Raw genomic sequence first — 13,615 nt, forward strand, 5'->3', positions numbered from 1 at the left:
GTTTAGGGGCTAATGTTCTATGTGCCCTTTCTATTTCCATTTCTTCCTGTAACTCTGGTCTTCCTGGGACCCTGGGGATCCATTCTTTTATAAATTCTCTCATATTCTTGCCTTCATCTTCCTTAAGGCCCACTATCCTTATATTGTTTCTTCTATTATCTTCTCTCTTTGGCTTGGCTTCGCGGACGAAGATTTATGGAGGGGGTAAAAAGTCCACGTCAGCTGCAGGCTCGTTTGTGGCTGACAAGTCCGATGCGGGACAGGCAGACACGGTTGCAGTGGTTGCAAGGGAAAATTGGTTGGTTGGGGTTGGGTGTTGGGTTTTTCCTCCTTTGCCTTTTGTCAGTGAGGTGGGCTCTGCGGTCTTCTTCAAAGGAGGTTGCTGCCCGCCAAACTGTGAGGCGCCAAGATGCACGGTTTGAGGCGTTATCAGCCCACTGGCGGTGGTCAATATGGCAGGCACCAAGAGATTTCTTTAGGCAGTCCTTGTACCTTTTCTTTGGTGCACCTCTGTCACGGTGGCCAGTGGAGAGCTCGCCATATAACACGATCTTGGGAAGGCGATGGTCCTCCATTCTGGAGACGTGACCCATCCAGCGCAGCTGGATCTTCAGTAGCGTGGACTCGATGCTGTCGACCTCTGGCATCTCGAGTACTTCGACGTTAGGGATGAAAGTGCTCCAATGGATGTTGAGGATGGAGCGGAGACACCGCTGGTGGAAGCGTTCTAGGAGCCGTAGGTGATGCTGGTAGAGGACCCATGATTCGGAGCCGAACAGGAGTGTGGGTATGACAACGGCTCTGTATACACTTATCTTTGTGAGGTTTTTCAGTTGGTTGTTTTTCCAGACTCTTTTGTGTAGTCTTCCAAAGGCGCTATTTGCCTTGGCGAGTCTGTTGTCTATCTCATTGTCGATCCTTGCATCTGATGAAATGGTGCAGCCGAGATAGGTAAACTGGTTGACCGTTTTGAGTTTTGTGTGCCCGATGGAGATGTGGGGAGGCTGGTAGTCATGGTGGGGAGCTGGCTGATGGAGGACCTCAGTTTTCTTCAGGCTGACTTCCAGGCCAAACATTTTGGCAGTTTCCGCAAAGCAGGACGTCAAGCGCTGAAGAGCTGGCTCTGAATGGGCAACTAAAGCGGCATCGTCTGCAAAGACCTCGGTCTCGGTCGAGTGAGGCAGGCGGAGGCCCCGGTCCGGGCAGGGAGTGGGAGGCGGCAGCTCAGTCCGGGCACAGGGAGAGCAGCGGCGGCCCCGGCCCCGGTCCGGGCGAAGGGTAGATGGCGGCGGCCCCGATACGGGCAGGAGCAAGGGGGAGATGGCGGCCCCGGCCTCGGTCGAGTGAGGCAGGCGGAGGCCCCGGTCCGGGCAGGGAGTGGGAGGCGGCGGCCCCAGTCCAGGCACAGGGTGAGCTGCGGCGGCCTCGGCCCCGGTCCGGGCGAAGGGTAGGCGGCGGCCCCGATCCGGGCAGGAGCAAGGGGGAGACGGCGGCCCCGGCCTCGGACGAGTGGGTCAGGCGGAGGCCCCGATCCGGGCAGAGAGTGGGATGCGGCGGCCCCAGTCCAGGCACAGGGCGAGCTGCGGCGGACCAACCTAGGAGGGGAGGCAGGCCCCTCCAGCCCGGGTAAGAAACCTGCATAGGAGAAGGCCACTTCTTCTATTATAATTTTCCATTATATCCATCTTCTGAGCTAACAGCTCTTGTGTCTCTTTAACTTTTTTATTAGATTCTTCTAATTTCTTTTTTAAGTCATCTACTTCCATTTCTATGGCTGTTTCTCGTTCTTTCACCTTGTCCACTCTTTTTCCTATATCTGACATGATCATCTCTAATCTATTCATTTTTTCTTCTGTACTTTTTACTCTTCTTTTTATTTCACTGAATTCTTGTGATTGCCATTCTTTTATTGATTCCATATATTCTTTAAAAAAAAAATCCATGTACTTGCCCTTTCCCTTCTTCTTCCATTTCTCTGTGTTCTTCCTCTTCTTCTTCTGAGTCCACTCCAGGATCTGTGTCCTTTACCTCTGTCTCTTCTTGTTGGGTTGTTTGTTTTATCTTGTTGAGTATTTTTGGTCTTCTTATTTTTATTAGAAGTGACTTGCTGCTGGTCTTCTTCCTCTGGGTTGGTCATCTGTTGTTTCTTTGATTTCTTTTTACTCTCTTCTTTCTTGTTCTCGTTATTTTCTATGTTCTCCTCTTGCTGCTTTGTTGTGGTTGTCAATTTCAGCTGTGGATATCGACTCCTCAGCTGGTCCCCCCTACCGTGTAGTTGCGCACTTTTGTTTGGCTCCGTGAGCCATTTTTGTAGTCCCGAGCTCGGGGCTTCAACTGACCTGAGGGAGCGGGCTTCTCTCTCCACAGCGGGTCTCCTCGGACAGGTAAGGCCTTCACCTTCTTCTTCCGACGTCTTTTCTTCTTCTCTTCTTCCCGTTGCTTTTGGCTTTTCTTTCTTCGCTGCCATTTTCTCCACACCTTTATTTTCACTTTATTTTAGTTTTTGTGTTTGTGCCTTTGCTTTTTCTGTTTTTTTTTTTAACTTTTCCGGAGAAGGCTGGAGTTCCCCGACCGGCCATTACTCCATCACGTGACTCCTCCCAAGGTGGAGGATCAATTAATGAGGATTTCAGACTCAAGTGCTTGCACATGAACCTGATCCCTCCCTTTCCTCCTCCTAACGGTAACACACTGCCCCTCCTCCCGTGGCCCCTGTGCAACCACCTGCCTGTAGCTCCTGCCTATGATAGCCTCATTCTCCCTAACCAGCTGCAGCTCAAGTTCTCTAACTGACTCTAAAGTTCTCCTTTAGACGCTGCAGCTCAGTACACTTTGTGCACACGTGGATGTCTGGGAGATATTAAGACTCCATGACTTCCCACATGTGACACAGAGCAGAAAACTGCTCTCACACTCATTCTTCCTCCTTCTCCTCACACCTTATTAAATTAACTGTGAATGCCTTACCTTTATTCCAGCATGCTCGTCCTCAACCTCTGCATTGCTTCAAATATACAAAAAGCAAAAGAGAGACAAGGCTAGATATAGGGCCGATTGAAAGAATTATAATGAGTGACAAGGAGATGGCAGAGGAACTAAATGGATAGTTTGCGTCATTCTTCACTATGGAGAACGTTAACAATATATCTAATATTCAGAGGTCTCTGGGAATAGAATTTAGTAGTCAGGATTACAAGAGAGATAGCGCTTAGTAAACTGATTGGTCTAAAAGTAGATAAGTCCCCAGGTCCTGAAGGAGGTAACCTTGGAGATTGTAGAGGCATTGGAATGGATTTTCCAGAAATCTATGGACTCAGCCATGGTTCCCAAGGATTGGAGGGTCGTAAATGTAGTTCCGCTGTTTAAGAAAGGAGGGAGGCAGAAAAAAAAGAAATTATAGGTCTATTTGTCTGACTTCAGTAGTTGGAAAGATATTGGAATCGATCCTCAAGGACAAGGTTATGGAATACTTTGAGGTGCATGACAGGGTAGGTCCATGGTTTCATGAAGGGAAGATCTAGCCTGACCAACCAAAAGGAATTTTGAGGAAATCTCAAGTAGAGTGGACAGGGAGAGGCCCTCAGTAAGACTGCTTAATAAGAAGAGAACCCATGGAATTTGTAAGGTATTACTTCAAGTGATTTGTGAGTGGGAAAAAAACAAGAGAACCACCATTCTTAGGGCTCAGATTCCATAAGTTGACAATTCATTTCCCCCCACTAAAGTCCCTCAAGTCGTTGACTTCCTCCAGCAGATTGGATTTTGCTTCAGTTTCTAGAATTTGCCGTCTCATGAACTCAAATGTGAATGTTCCAGTATTTTCTACTTTTATTATATAATATGAGGCAGTATGCTGGCACTCCAGGCGGCAAGTGCAACTAAAAGCCAGCAGCCTGTGCAGCAGCACTGGCTCTGAGGCGAACTGGCGGATGGATGGCAAGGACAGCTTAAAGGTTAGTGACCCCAAAATTACACTGGCCTTGCTTCTCGTCACAAGTTTCCGAGAACTATCAATCATGTTACAATTTTATTAACTTACTTTTGAAGATGGAACGGAAGCCCTGTTGAAGCCAGGCATGATCCAAGTCGACCCTCTGTCTACTGGTTGGAGTGCTTCCAGTCCTAAATAGTGGCCACCCAAGAAGTTTTCCACTCCGATGCCCTCTGGAGATCAGCCCTCCTCTCTCTCGAGTCGGCCCCAAAGGATATACAATCATCAGGGTTTGTGCGACATACGAGACGGCCATCAAAAGCCTGAGGGCCACCTACATGAGGCCCCAGAACGACGTGCTAGTGAGACACTGACTCTCACAACATCAACAACAACTGGGCGAATTGCTAATTGACTTCATTCTGGAAGAGTGGACGCTGACAAAAAAATGCCACTACGAGGCAGTCTCAGCCTGGGTGAGGGAAGAAGAGCAAGTCAGGGATACACTCGTGGCTGGAGTGAGTTCAAGGTATGTAAGGCAGCAACTGTTAAGAGTTGGGGAAGAAGGACCTTGCCAGTACCCTTGATCTGGTGAAATCCCTTGAACAGGCCCAACTGGTAGCAGACCACCTCACTGATAAAAGCAGAACCTTCTCGGAAAGCGAAGCCTACAGAGCACAGCTGTCCCAGGTACCAACTACCATGGCCACACGCAACTGGGAGTGCTACTTCTGTGGATAAGCCAAACACCACCGCGAGAGACTCCGTGTGTTCCGGATGTTGGAGGGATCACTGGATGAAAAGTCTGTCAGACAAAGAGGAACCACAGGAAGGCTAACGCGTGGGTGGCTCTTGATCAGTCATACAACCTGTGCGCAGACCCCCACCTCTCGCCAGAGGTGCAGACCCCCACCTCTCTATGCTGTTTGCCACCGCCATCTTGCTGCGCCTCGTGGCAGGAACCACTACCAGAAGAGAAGCAATGGCAGGAACAGCAGCCATCTTGCTGCTTCTTGAGGGTGATGCCACCTCTCCGGCCTTCGAATCAACATGAAGGCAGCAGAGGGAGTGATGCAGCCTCCAGAGTGCTGGCATCAGTCGTCCTCAACCAAGCAAAACCCCACCAGCTAAGTAACTCAAAAATTGAGGTGAGGATAAACGGACATCTAACAGACTGTTTAATAGACACTGGCTCAACGGAGAGCTTTATAAACTCTACAGCTGCTCGGCAGTACAAATTAAAGGTTACCCCACGGACTACTGAATCTACCTAGCGTCAGGGATTTTCCAGGTGTAAAGAGCAATCTTGGTCCCTTTGAAGGTGAGAATGGTCAGCAATGCATGAAGCCAGAGAGATGGGAGAAATCTTAAATAGTTTTTATTCCATCAGTATTTACTCAGGAACCTGGCATAGAAATGTGGGGTATAAGGAAAAGAAGCAGTGAAGTTATGGAACCAATACAGATCAAGGAGGATGAGGTGTTTGCATTCTTAAAAGTAAATAAGGATGGATAAATTCCAAAGGCCAGACAAGAAGATCTTCCCTTGCACCTTGAGGGACATTAGTGTAGAAATTGCAGGGCCACGGGTGAGATGCCAGAGGATTGGAGGGTAGTTCATGTTGTTCTGATGTTTAAAAAAGGCTCCAATAGCAACACAGGAAATTATAGGCTGGTGAGCCTGGCATCAGTAGAAGGTAAATTAATGGAAAGTGTTCTAAAAGATCAGATATATATGATGGCCAGGGACTGATTAGGGATAGTCCACATGTCTTTGTGCATAGTAGGTGCTGTTGAAAGAATTTTTCGAGGAGGTTACCAAGAATGTTGAAGGAAAGGCAGTGAATGTTGTCTACATGGACTTTAGTAAGGTCTTCAACAAGGGAGATAGGAACGTTTAGAAGGTCGGTATTCATAGTGGGGTAGTAAACTGCATTCAACATTGGCAACACGGGAATAGCCAGAGAATGATAGAGGATTATTGCTTCTCAGACTGGAGGCCTGTGACTAGTGGTGTGTCTCAGGGATCAGTGCTGAGAGAGATATAAGTCAGTTCTACAGCAGCAGTTGAGGCTGTAAAATGGCAAGCTGGCAGCCTTGTTGAATAACCTCATTTTGAAGACAGTTGTGAGTTCTGAGTTCAGCCTGTTCAAACCCCTTGTAGTTTGAAGAGGAAATGTCTGGCTAGAGTGTTTATCCTGAAATAAGGGAAACAAGAGGAACTCTGGTGACCAAGAAGAGGTTATCACTTGGAAAATCCATGATGGGGCAAGTTTCTTCAGCAAGACACTGAAATGACTGATAGAAGTAAATCAGTTTGTATGTCCACAAGCAACAAATATCTCTCTGAAACCAACAAGAACCTTCCTGAATTTAAACTTTAAACACCAGAGCCTGGTGAAAATTATAACTGTTGAATTCTGTGCACGGTATCAAAATTGCCTGACACCAGTGAACTTGGAGAAGTGAAAAGTGAATGATTTGGACAGTGAAACAAAGAAATTTCATGAACATGTACACATTACATACATGTGCACTGAGAATTAGAAGGGGCGGTGGGGGGGGGTTAAGATAATATTGTTAAGAGTCCAGAGGTGCCCAAAACCCAGCAGTCATAGATATGCACCACGACAGAGGGTTACTTAAACAAAAGTTGCCTTTAATTATCTTTGAACATGAAAACAGAATCAAACTTTAACTTATTTCTATTGACTGACTTAACCCCCCTCTAATTCTAAGCACATGTGTGTGTAATGTGTATATAAGTTTAGAAAAGTTTCACTGGTTGTAGGTAATTCTTGTACTGTGCACAGAAGTTATTAATAAAGTTCACCAGGCTTTTGTGTTTAACAGGTAAACAGTTTCCACTCAGGCGGGTTCTTGTTGGTTTTCATAGAGAGTTTTCTCGTTCCAGGACATCCACAACTGATTCCTTTTTAATCAGCCACTCCAGTCTTGCTGATGAAACTTGCCCCCTTCAGGGTTCTCCAGATGATAACCTCTTTCTTTCAGGTCATCACAGAGTTCCTTTCTGTTTCTCCTATTCAAAGGGAAACACCAGTTAGATGACCAGGCCATCTTCCAAAGCTTGCCAGCTTGTCCCTCTGGTACCGAAGTCTGTGTCTTTCCTCTCTCTCACTCCCTCCCATGCTGAGAGCAAAGCTGTTCTGCTTCTGCCTGCAAAGATCACATGCTCATCCAGACAGCAAACTTTTTTTCAGACAAAGCTGGTTCTGTATGTTGTTAAATTGTTGCTTTTTGCTAATAGCACTCCATCATTGAAGTCTCTGAGCACTTGGCAAAACTCCTGCAAAAATTCTGTGTTTTAAAGTGTTTGTATGTGACCTGCTCTAACAAATTTTTCCCATTTTACCTCCAAACCCCTCTGTAAACTTATTACTACTGTGACAGAGTATAAGATTGATCTTGTTATTATGTTTAATGAAAATTAAAAGCGACTTTTGTTTAAGTAACCATCATCTTGGTGAATTTCTATTGCTGCTGGGTTTTGGAGTCCTCTGGGCTCATAACACTGGAAAGATAAGGAATAAGAGAGAGTGTGTCAGAGTGCCCCAGGGTGGGTGAAGGCAGAGACAGTTTGGTAGAGGAGCCAGAAAGATATGCAGAGATCTCACTTTGTGTTCAGAACAGTTTTCTGGTGGACCAAATTTGAGAGTGTGACAAAGTCACTTAGCTGTTTGCTGCAAAGAAGGAAATTGTGGGAAGTTGTGTTAAAGCGAGGTGGTTAAACCAGGAAAAGTCCATGGTGAATAAACCTTCATTTCTCTCTCTATTCATATGGAGTCCTTTTGTATTCAGTAGAGGCACTGATTTGGGACATTGAACTTGGAGAGTGAATTCTGTGGACTGTTTTTGAACTGACTTACTTGACCGAACTAACCTGGGGTTTCGGGGATTTTTTTTGTTCCTTCTTTTGTTTTTCACTTATGGGTTCTTTTTCCAACATACACACTTTCTATAATTTCTGTATCATTGTTAATAGATTTCTGTATCATTGTAATTTGGGGGTAATTTGGGTAATTTGGATAAGAATTTGTAGGATTAATAGTTATTAATAAATTAGTTAGAATTACCCTCTTTGAATTGTATCCTTTATTGTTGCTGGTTTTGGGGTCTTAACAAAGTGGGGACTCCTCCGCAGATCTGAACAAAAATTAGTGAGCTTAGAGGACGATTGATTAGTGATCATTCGTCTGAGTTTGAATCAAAGGTCCAGCTTAGTGATGAGTGGAATTCCAATCTTGTCTTGGCAATTCCTTTGGTTTAAAAAACTAAAACAAGTGTGTGTGAAATTAACAAGAAACCAGCAGAAATAGAGATTTTGGTAATTATTCTCTCAAGAATTTGAAAAAGGCTAAAACAACGAGTTGGTTTCAATTCACCACAAATTGCAAATTGCTTCAGTAGATCCATGAATGAAAAAAAGTGGAAATTGGGAGGTAGATTGCAAAATACTATTTAGAAAAAGGGAAGTTTGGCACAGAAGTATTAGAGCATTTTCCCAAGAGTAAAATTTCTGTGGAAATACAGTTAGAATTGAAGAGATTAGAAATAGAAGCAGAGGAGAAACTGAAAAGATTAGAAATGGAACAGAGGAGATTAGAATCAGAGGCTGTTGAGAGACAGAAGAAATTAGAATGGCACAAAGGAAATGGAACTAAATGGAAAAGATGAGAATGGAAGGAGAGTCGCAAGATCAAATTCCTGGTCAAGGTGAGAGATTTTTGGCCAGTAGTTAGGTTAGTTCCTTCATTTGAGGAAACGGACATAGCCACTTTCTCAAAATGAAGAATATCTATGAATTTGAAGTGGCCACCAAACCAGTGGTCTATCATGTTATAAGTGAGGAATTCCCACATGACCCAGAGTTGTTCCTGTTGGGTAATATAATGGTCATAAGACTTAAAATTAAGCTGTCCAAATTCCAAATTCAAATTGTAATGATCGCACTGGCAGTGGCCAGGAGGTGCATAGCGGTTACCTGGAAGTCCAACTCTTGTTTGAAGATTGTGCTGTGGAGCAAGGAGATGTGTTCCCCTGGAGAAAAATCACGTACAACTTAAGGGGGAGGTATGGCATTTTCCAAAAGATTTGGCAACCATATCTAAAAGATAGGAGCATGATTGTAGTGACAGCTGCTGTCCCTCACTGCTCTTGCCTTCCCTGTTTCATCCTCAGTTATGGGGGGGGGGAAAAAAGAAGTGGGGGACCTGTCTCATTCCAGCCGGGTAAAGTCAGGAAATCGGCCTGGACCCCGGCCACCATAAACCTATAACTCCCTGATGTATGATTTATTCCATTGTTGTGAATGTTTTTATTGTCCTGTGTTTGTTTTTTTTTGACTAGTTAAATGCTAAATGTCATGGGAGCGAGAGGGGGGAGGGTAGGGAAGGTGGTAAATTTGGTCTCAGAGGAATCTGCATAGTGTGGATTTAAATAAGTTGTAATCAGTGTTTACTGTACTCACTGATAATAATATTGTTGAAAGCTCTTCGAGTCCAAGTCTGGAAAATTATAAATAAAATATTCAAAAAAACTGCAGAGGTGGGGGCACAAACCGCAGAAGTGGGTGGCACAAACTGCAGAAATCTGCAGAAAATTCACATGCCTGAATATTGTAACACATGCTCATGACAATAAACCTGATTCTGACAGACACTCACTGTTCACGGCCCATCAGGCAGGACTAGAAGACACTAAATGCCACAGTGGACAAATGGTTAGGCCCACAAGTCAGGCCACAGACCCACATGAGAGTGGGAGAGCAAGAACCTGTTTGGTGCAATCATCGCCTTTTCCATCTCTACACATCAATCTGTAAACAACTAGAGAAACCTCTCATCCTTCTCAAACTCCAGCAAGCAGACTGTTCCCCCCTTCAGTTCAGGCCATAACATAACAGGCTCCAATTTTTAGACAGAAAAAAAACACTGCAGTTACTAGATCCTAAAAAGGCAGAAACTGCTGGAAATATTCAGACGCTCGGGCAGTGTCTGTGGAGAGAGAAGCACGAGAGCATAAGGAATAAGAGCAAGAGTGGGCGATGCGGCCCATCAAGTCTCCTCTGCCATAGCTGATCTAATAATTGGCTCATCTGCACTGACCTGCTTATTCCCATATCTCTTAATTCTGCTTGTCCATTAAAAGACCAAAAATCTGACCCTCTAGGAACTCTTGGCTGAAATCCAAACCATTCGAGAATCCGGACCTCAAAAACACTCGGCTTTTGCGTGCATGCATGCATAAATGCACAGAAGCACAGGGGCAACAAGTGACCACGCAGAAGTCACTGAAATGCAAGACAAAATATTAATTTTTTTTGGTACTTTGTATTTTATATGAAAACTGTTTCGTTAAAAGACCATTGTAGTGGCCCGCGCACGTAGTCGCGAAACAGACCACAAAATGGGCTGGGGTGACACCGGCTGCTGTTCCAGGTGACCTCCCACATAGTGGGAAGATGGGGAGCTCTGGCAGGAACGTTGGCCAATCCCAATCCAATGATGCGGGGCCCTGACATCAGGGCCTGGGGCCCATAATAAACCAGTCTCATTCCCAATGCTTTGGTGTGCATGTCGTTCTTTTCCACGAACACTACATAAATTTACACTTATTTTCCTTAAATTTGAGTTTTACAAGTAGTGCCTGAGAATTGGGGAAAAAAAACAAAATTCCTGTTGGACCTGATCCCTGAGCAGTCCAGATTTTAGGACTTTACTGTATGTAAACATCAATCAAACCTTGTCTTAAATATATTTACTGAGGTCACCTCCACTGCTTCAATGGGCAGAGAATTCCAGAGATTAACCACCCTTTGGGAAAACCTCATCTCCATCCTAAATCTACTACACTGAATGTTCTCTAGTTCTAGTTTTCCCCACCATTGGAGATAACTTACCCACCTCAGTTGCAGCTTCACCAGTACCTTGTTCAGTGGCAGAATAACATCCCTGCTCTTAAATTCAATCCTCTGGCAAAGAAGGGCAACATTTGCCTTCTTGATAGCCTGCTGCACCTGCAAACTAACCATTAACAATTCATGCACAAGCACACCCAAATCCTTCTGCATGGCAGCATGCTGCAATTGCTTGCCATTTAAATAATAATCTGATTCTACTTTTCCTTCTAAAGTGGATAACCTCACATATACCAACATTGTACTGCATTTGCCCACTCACTTTATTCTATATCTCTCTCAACCTCTCCGATTCCTCTGCACAATTTGCTTTTCTCACAATTTAGTGTAATCAGCAAACTTTGATACACTCTGTCCCCTCTTCCAGATCATTTATGTATACTGTGAACACAGCAGGTTCTGCCTGTGCCTTTCCTGTGTACTCAGCGTGCACCCTACAATCTGTTTATTAGCCACAGCTTTCCCATCTGCAAGACAATTGTTTTGGGTCAGAACCCCCAGCCAGACCAGCCTCAGCACATCTCCCTGACATGATCTGGGTGCTCCTCCACTTCAGGCCCATCTGCCCCCACTCTGCACCAGTTCCTCAACAACAAAATTAACTTCACTGTCTTTTAATTCCTTGTCGCTCCGTGGTTGGGTCAAGTCTGTACACAACGGGCCAAATCGCTGTAGCAAACAGCCAGTGCAGCAGGAAACAGGGGCTTTGCCCCCACCGCGCAGAAGTTCCAGGTTGCAGGAGCATGTCCCCAGGGAAACAGCCAGGCCTTACAACAGCATTATATCACTCCCGTGAGCCTGTTGCTTCCCCAAAAAAAGGAACATGCATGATTTGAATAAAGGGCTGTAGCTGGTTTACTTGCTTGGCATAGACAACATTTATTTCAGCAGCTCTGCCTTTAGTAATGCTACAAAACCTCAGATCGGAATACTTGGTCTTTTAACTTGCTAGCCAAGTCTCGAATTTTTCTTTGAAGAACCTCATTTTGTTTATGCTGCTGATGTCATTGGTATGAAGGACCACACTGATCTGCCCCTTTTGTATACATCCCATCTACTGTGGAAGACAACTAAAAGTCTATATATCTGAAGTCATCACACCTGCACCAGCTCCTTTATCATATGTTTGGAAGATCTTCCAATTTTTTACCTCAGGACATCACTGGTTCAAGACATTCTGAGATAACAACACTGCATTTCTAATTTTGGGTCCTGTAAACTCTATCTGCAAGATCTCGTCTCTCTTCATGCCAATCTCATCAGTAAAACAATGAGCCAGCTGTCCCTTCTCCCTGACCAGGATATGAACCCCGACCCTGCTGTGAAACATCCGTGAACCTGGCACCAAGGAGGTAGATCCCTGCCCTGGTTTCCACAACACTCCCCCGCCCCCACCACGTGCAAGTGCGCGTCTGTGGCCTAGACCCGAGAGTCCCCAGTCACTGGGCACCGGGACTGAGCACCACCCGGCTACACAGCAGCCCCAGTGGTGGAGCCACGGACCCAGTTGATGCTGCTGTTTACCCTGAGAAGGGATCTCCCCCAACAAGATGCCCGGGGTGTCCGTGTGTGAGACGGGGATGGTGACAGGGGCCTCCTGACCCTCTCCCAGCGAGCCAGACCTTCCTGTGGTGGGGACCCTGTCTGCCCCTGCCCCCCTCCCCCGTAGGTCCGTCTGTTGTCCCTACCCATCGGGGCGGGCGGGGGGCAGGGACTGCAGCCGGACACACTCGCTGCAAAGACCGTTGTCAGGGACCCTTCTCCCTGTGTGAAGGAACCAGGTCCCTGATGTCGACCGCCTAGGAGCGACCCTTCCCACTACCCGACTACGGGGGGACGAGCCCCGCCCGGACTTCGGTGCCCCTGCCCTCCTCCCCAAGGCCGCCCTCAACCCCAGGCAGCACCGCCTCCACTTCAGGGCAAAGCGGCTCCAACAAGGGCCGGGCCCGCAACCCGAGCACTGGGACTTCACCAACTTTTCACCACCCTCCCACTTCCGCCGCCCAACCCCCAACCTTTCCACTCCGGCTCCGCCCGCCCTGAGTAAGTCTCACCTTCAACCCCGGAGCCAGGCCGCGGCCTCCTCTCCGCTCCGGCCTGTTGCTGAGGGAACGGCGCTAAGAGACGCTCACTAAACCTGTGACGTCACGCGGAAACACATGGGCCGAGCAACACCGTCACGTGATGGGACGTCGTATTTCGGGAGGGAGGGGGGATTGAATGAGCCGTCAATCAGAGGGATGGTGGGGAATAAAGTGGCGAAGGAGGGGGGAAAAGGTGGAAAAAATGGTCAAAGTGGAGGGGGAACGAGGGGAGGGGGAACGAGGGGTGGAGGGGGAACGAGGGGTGGAGGGGGAACGAGGGGTGGAGGGGGAACGAGGGGTGGAGGGGGAACGAGGGGTGGAGGGGGAACGAGGGGTGGAGGGGGAACGAGGGGTGGAGGGGGAACGAGGGGTGGAGGGGGAACGAGGGGTGGAGGGGGAACGAGGGGTGGAGGGGGAACGAGGGGTGGAGGGGGAACGAGGGGTGGAGGGGGAACGAGGGGTGGAGGGGGAACGAGGGGTGGAGGGGGAACGAGGGGTGGAGGGGGAACGAGGGGTGGAGGGGGAACGAGGGGTGGAGGGGGAACGAGGGGTGGAGGGGGAACGAGGGGTGGAGGGGGAACGAGGGGTGGAGGGGGAACGAGGGGTGGAGGGGGTAAAGGGGTGGAGGGGGTAAAGGGGTGGGGGTAAAGGGGCGGGGGTAAAG

General features: G+C 47.2%; 1 protein-coding gene and 1 long non-coding RNA gene across 2 annotated transcripts in view; one reads left to right on the forward strand and one right to left on the reverse strand.

The window, feature by feature from the left end:
* Positions 1-13,006, reverse strand: part of LOC138740712 (zinc finger protein 420-like) — a 29,852-nt gene extending 16,846 nt beyond the window's left edge. The window contains exon 1 of the mRNA XM_069893765.1: positions 12,922-13,006. The gene's annotated coding sequence lies outside the window, so the exon portion shown is untranslated. The remainder of the gene's footprint in view (positions 1-12,921) is intronic.
* Positions 8,577-10,510, forward strand: LOC138740827 (uncharacterized). Its single transcript, XR_011343175.1, has 2 exons — positions 8,577-8,664; positions 10,120-10,510. It is a non-coding gene; the product is annotated as an uncharacterized lncRNA (long non-coding RNA).
* Positions 13,007-13,615: the final 609 nt, after the last annotated feature.

This window comes from Narcine bancroftii, chromosome 1, assembly GCF_036971445.1.
Source record: "Narcine bancroftii isolate sNarBan1 chromosome 1, sNarBan1.hap1, whole genome shotgun sequence".
In the NCBI taxonomy this organism is placed as follows: domain Eukaryota; kingdom Metazoa; phylum Chordata; class Chondrichthyes; order Torpediniformes; family Narcinidae; genus Narcine; species Narcine bancroftii.